We start from the raw sequence: 6694 nt of genomic DNA, 5'->3' as shown, positions 1-6694 counted from the left end.
GATAGATAGATAGATAGATAGATAGATAGATAGATAGATAGATAGATAGATAGATAGATGATAGATGATAGATAGATCTTTAGGAGATTTTTAACAGTGTTATTGAATGCCTTTTATTTTATATTGCAGGCATTCTTCAACATACTTCCACATTGAATCCTCCCTCTTAACAGAGAAAAAAGACTAAAGCAAAACCAAAGCAATCAAAGTGGAGCCAAGATGGTGGAGTAAAAAGGCAAGGACTCACATGAGCCCTCCCAAATTCCCCTCCAAATAACCTTAAAATAATGTCTCAAAGCAACTTCTGGAGCAGCAGAAACAACAAAAGGTTGGGATAAAACAATTTTTCAGACCAAGACAATTTAGAAGGTTGGCAGGAAAGGTCTGTATCATTGGGGTGAGAGTGGAGCACAGTCCAACACCAGAGTTCCATGGTCAAGGAGAAAATATTGCAAGCAACCAGAAAGAAACAATTCAAATATCATGAAAGCACAGTCAAAATAATGCAAGGTTTACATTAATGGCTCAGAAGGCTTGGAATATGATACTTGGAAGGGCAAAGGAGCTAGGTTTACAACCAAGAATAAGCAAAACTGAATATAGTCCTTCAGGAGGAGAGGTGGACATTTAATGAAATAGAGAACTTTCAAGAATTCCTGATGAAAAGACCAGAGCTGAATAGAAAATTTGACTTTCAATGCAAGACTCAAGAGAAGCATAAAAAGGTAAACAATAAAGAGAATTCATAAGGTATTCAATAAGGTTTACATGGAAAGGTGATGATTTAAACTCCCAAGAACTTTATCACTATTAGAGTAGTTAGAAAGATTATACATCGACAAAGGGAATTGGTGTGAGTCAACTATGATGGGATAATACCTAAAAAAATAAAATTAAGGGGTGAGAAAGAGGGATGCACTGGGAGAAGAGGGAAGAGAGAAGTAGAATGGGGGTAAATTGTCTCACATAAAAGAGGCTTGAAAAAATCTACACAGTGGAGGGGAAGATAGGGGAGTGGAAGACAATGCTTGAACCTTACTTTCCTAGGAATTGGCTCAAAGAAAGAATAACATACACACTCAGATAGGTATAGAAATCTATCTTACCCTATAGGAAAATAGGAATGGAAGGGGATAAGAGAAGGGGACAGGGCAGAGAGAAAGAGAGAGAGAGAGAGAGAGAGAGAGAGAGAGAGAGAGAGAGAGAGCTAGAAAGACCCAAAGAGAGAGACAAAGAGGGAGAGAAATAAAAAGAAAACAAAAGAGAGAGAGAGAGAGAGAGAGAGAGAGAGAGAGAGAGAGAAGGAGAAGAAGAAGAAGAAGAAGAAGAAGAAGAAGAAGAAGAAGAAGAAGAAGAAGAAGAAGAAGAAGAAGAAGAAGAAGAAGAAGAAATGGGGGAAATAGTATGGAAGGATATACACAGTAATCATAACTGAAAAAAATTACAGCGAGTTTTTCTTTTAAAGGCCTCATCTCAAATATATAAAGAACTAAATCAAATAAGAATGAAATCATTCCCCAATTGAGAAATGGTCAAAGGATATAAACAGGCAGTTTTAAGAGAAAGAAATCAAAGCTACCTATAGTCATATGAAAAAATGCTCCAAATCATACCGATTAGAGAAATGCAAATTAAAACAACTCTGATGTCCCATCTCACAACTATCAGATTGGCAAATATGAGAGAAAAGGAAAATGGCAAATGATGGAGGGGATGTGTGAAAATTGGAACACTAAAGCCTGGTAGTAGAGTTGTGAACTGATCCAACCATTCTGAAGAGTAATTTGGAACTATGCCATAAGGGCTATCAAAATGTGCATACCCTTTGACTCAACAATACCACTACTAAGTCTGCATCCCAAAGAGATTAAAAAGAAAAGAAAAAGGATCTATATGTACAAAAATATTTAGCTCTTTTTGTGGTGGCAGAGAATTGAAAAATGAGGGGAACCCCATCAATTGGAGAATGGATGATTAAGTTGTGGTATATGATTGTGATGAAATACTAATGTGTGATAAGAAACAATGAGCAAGATGCTTTTAGAAAAATCTGGAAAGATTTACATGAACTGATGCAAACTAAAGTAAGCAGAACCAGAAGAACAATGTACACAGTAACAACAATATTGTTCAATGATTGACTGTGAATGATTTAGCCATTCTCAGAAATACAATGATCCAAAACAGTTCTGAAGGACTTATGATGAAAAATGCTATCCACCTCCAAAGAAAAACATGATGGAGTCTGGATACAGATCAAAGTATACTTTTTTAACTTTATTTTTCTTGGTTGTTTTTTTCCTTTGGTCTGTGTTTTCTTTCACAACATGACTAATATGGAAATATATTTTGCACGACTGCATATATATAACCTATAATGATGACGGACAGAATGGAGGGAGGAAGAGAATTTGGAACTGAAAAAAAATTTAATGTTAAAAATTGTTTTTATATATAATTGGAAAAATAAAATATAATTTAGAGAAAACCAAAGCAATCATCTCAGAAAGCATATTCATCACTACACATTTGTAGTCCTCCTTTTTGAAAGAGAAAAGAAATGTGTTTCATCATCTGTGCTATTGTGCCAAGATTGGTCATTAACAATTGATCAAAGTTTGGCTGCTTTTCAGCGTGGTTTCATTTTCATTAATGTAGTCATTTGTTCTCATTTGACCTACTTCACATGGCATCATTTCATGCAGGTGTTCCTATATGTCTCTGAATTAATCATATCCATCATTTCCTCAATAATATTCCATTACATTTATATACCACAGTTTCTTCAGTCATTACTCAATCAGTGGTTACTCACTTTGTTTGCAGTCTTTTATTCCCACAAAAAAATGCTGTGCAAATTTTGGTACACATCGGAACTTTTCCATTCTGTCCCTGGGAAGAGATGCTTAGTAGTAGAACCAATAGGTCATAGGGTATGAACAGTTTAGTGACTTTTCTCAGTTAATTCCAAGTTGTTTTCCAGAACCATCCCTTTCATTGTTAGAGTGGTCATTAAAGGGCCCTTCCCACATCCAAGTATGACTCAGAATGAAAAGTCTGGGAAGCATAGTATTAAGTAGACAGATCATCAGACTTGGAATTGGACCTGAAGTTAAATCCTATCTTAGATACTCATTAGCTATGTGACCCTGGGCAAGTCACTTCACCTCTCTCTCTATCCTAAATCCTCATCTGCAACACGAGGAAATTGGACTTGAAGATCTGTAAGGTCCCTTTCAACTCTAAATCTATGATCCTATGAAGCACTAATTTAAAGCAGTAACACAGCCTGGGGTAGTGTCCACACTCACCACACCCTCACCCAGCCCAGCCTCATGGTTTTGTTTTCTGTGGTTGTGTGGGGTTGTTCTTTTCCTCTTCTTCCAGAATGCAGTTTTCCCCAACTCCTGGAAAATTGCATCATCAGGTTGTATTTGCTTTTCTTTTCTTAAAAAAGCAAAACTTCTAGCAAAACAATGCTATATGCCACAAAATGAAAAAGGTTCTGGGGGTAGAAAAATTGAACCGGATGTTGTGGCATTTGGGACAACAGTTCCCAGAATAAGATTCAGGATCCTGGCTGTGGTCAGGCAGGCGGTGAGGAAGCGGAGGTTGGCATCCATTTAAAGATAAAATTATACGTTTCTCCATTTTCTTGGACGTCAACACTGGCTTCTAGAGGATGGAACCATATCCAGACTGTGCAAAGAGTCCTAACAATAGTTCAAACATCTATTATACTTTACAGATTACAAATTGATTTCTTCACAAAACCCTATTTGGCAGGTAGTAGATTTTCAGAACTAGAAGAGACATTTAGAGGCAATCTTAGCTATTCCAGTATCTCCTTTGAATGGCAGAATGGCTTTACATTTAGCTATTTCAGACAAGGGGTAGCAAAAATTGCTCCAAATCATTAATGATTGGAAAATATCAAATCATCTCCGAGGTTCTACCTCACATCTCTCAGACTGGCAAAGTTGGGGGATAAAAGAACAATGACAAATGTTGGAGAGACTATGGGAAAACAGGCACATTGTTGGTTGAGCTCTTCCTTGGTCCTGCCATTAAGGAAACCAATTTGAAACTATCCCCCTAAAGTTAGTAAAGTGTGCATACTCTTTGACCCAGCAATACCACTATTAGGTCTGTATCCCAAACAGATCAAAGAAAGATGAAATAAACCTATAGTACAAAAATATTTGTAGTAGCTCTTTTTGTGGTGTCAGAGAACTGGAAACTAAAAGGATTCCCATCTATTGTAGAATAGCTAAAGAAATTATGCCACATGCATGTGATGGAATATTGTTGGGCCATAAAAAATTTATAAAAGGGGCAATTTCAGAGAAAACCAGGAATATTTGTATGAAATTATATAGTAAAGGAAGCAAAACCAAAAGCATAATTTATACAATAGCGGAAACATTGTAAAGACAAACAGCTTTAGGAAACTTTAGAACTCTTCTCTCTGTAATGACCAACCACAATTGCAGAGGACCATTGGTGAAGCCTGATACCCACTTGCTGACAGAGAGATGATAGATTCAATGGAAAGTGAGACATATATTTTGGGAGCATGGCCACTGTTGTTTTACTTTACTATACACACTTATTGTAAAGGTTTTTATTTTTCTTTTCTTTTTTTTCAGTGGGGGGGATGAAAAAATGAGAAAAAAATCAATTTTTAAAAATGTGTAGAGAATACATTAAAATTATAAATAGGTAGATAATTATGTAACCACTTCCCATTTCTACTACCAAGCAAACTTGCATCATTACTTTGTTAATAATTTTTACATACTTCACACATAATAGTGGAACTTTTTGGAATCTCTCGTAGGTATTATTTGTTGTTTAGTAGATTTTAGCTATATCTGACTCTTTGTGACTCCTTTTGGGGTTTTTCTTGGTAAAGATCCTGGAATGCTTTGCTATTTCCTTTTCCAGATCATTTTACAGATGAGAAACTGAGGGAAATAAGGTTAAGTGACTTAACCAGAGTCACACAGCTAAGAAGTATCTGAGGCCAGATTTGACCTTAGGAAGATGAGTCTTCCTGACTCCAGGCCTGGTGTTCTATCCACTGTGCCACCTAACTTCCCATTCATTCTGATTGTCAAGGGACAATTCTTCTAAAGACTCATTATTAAAACATATACAGTATAAGCCTTTGACAGTAAAATAGGTGATGATTCCATATACTTACATTTGTTTGACATATACAATTCACAAGAAATTCATCAGCAAGTATTTTAAATTAAGCAAATAAAATTATTAAGTTGTTCATAACCTTTGACCCAACTATACTTCTATTGTGCACATATTCCAAGGAGCTCAACATTAGATATATACCAAAATATACATAGTAGCACTTTTTGTAGTAGGAAAAAAACTGAAAAGAAAGTGGAGGCCCTTAACTGGAATAGTTGAACAATGTGAATGTAATGGCTACATTATAAGAAACAATAGAAACTGTATAAGGAATTCATAGCCACTCAGGGAAACTTGTATGAACCAATATGGAGCAAAGAAAACAAGAACAAAAGACAAGTATATACAATGACACCAATGAGATAAAGAAATATAATACAAGACATCAAAATTCAGTTCAGATTAATCTAATGACCAGTCTTGATTCCATCAAACTGATTATGAAACAGTAATTTTTTCTCATTAAAGAAAGGGTGGAACATGAGTATTATTTATCATTTAGGCTTTCTTGAAATGAAAATTTATTATTACATATTTTTAATCCTCTCATATTCTGCTATGCACATGACATGCTTTTATTTCTTTCTAACTTTTGTATTTAAGTTCCAATATTTAAGTCTATGATATGTTTTTGTTTCTTTTCTCTATTCTCTCTTTGTGTTCTGGTGTTTGAGTCTAAAATGAAATTTTGGAGGAAAAAAAAAGAGAATGAATAAAAAAGGTGGGGCAGCTAGGTGGTGCAGTAAATAGAGTACTGGCCCTGGAGTCAGGAGTACCTCAGTTCAAATCTGGCCTCAGACATTTGACACACTTACTAGTTAAATTAGTCAAATCCCTTAACCCCAATTTCCCTTCCCCCCTGCAAAAAAGGGTAGACTATAGATGCAAAATGCTCTATACACTGTTAGATATAATCAGTGTTAGTTTTTCTTAACTGTTTTTGTTTATGTGACAATAGAGGGATCTAATGGGAAGTGACAATGATTATTTTAAGCATCAATAGAACATTTTTAAAAGAAAGAATTTATTCATCTTTATTCCATTCTGGTCAGAGTCCTCTATAGTGTCTAGATGGTCTATTTTAACCCAGGATAATTACTATTAAAACAAGACCAGCCTGGCCTAGAAATTTAATTTGAGCCAGGTTTTTAAAGCTCCATCATTATATCATTTAAAGTGAACAATATTTTCCTTCTTAGGATCATTTTTAGAGTGCTATATTAGGAGTTAGAGGAAAATGGTTCTCTAGGCCTCATCAATAACATAAGGAGCTTGGTCTAGATGACCTTTAAGGTTCCTTCCTATAATCCAGAAACTCATTTTTTCCCAAATTTGCCCTTCTACTTCCCCTTCCACATTACTGTACAGACGCCCATTACTTTCTTTTCCAGGACTTCCAGGTCCCTGCTCTGAGCTGCTGGTCTTCACTTCAAACTGTTCTTTTTGGCCCTTTCCTTTGATTGCTATTTCTTTGCATTCTTGC

The sequence above is a fragment of the Petaurus breviceps genome, unplaced genomic scaffold (genome assembly GCF_028583685.1).
Source record: "Petaurus breviceps papuanus isolate PSGF00001 unplaced genomic scaffold, PetGlider_PUasm1.0 90424, whole genome shotgun sequence".
Classification (NCBI taxonomy): Eukaryota; Metazoa; Chordata; class Mammalia; order Diprotodontia; family Petauridae; genus Petaurus; species Petaurus breviceps.
The sequence above is the reverse complement of the archived record's forward strand: the minus strand, read 5'-3'. Positions refer to the sequence as shown.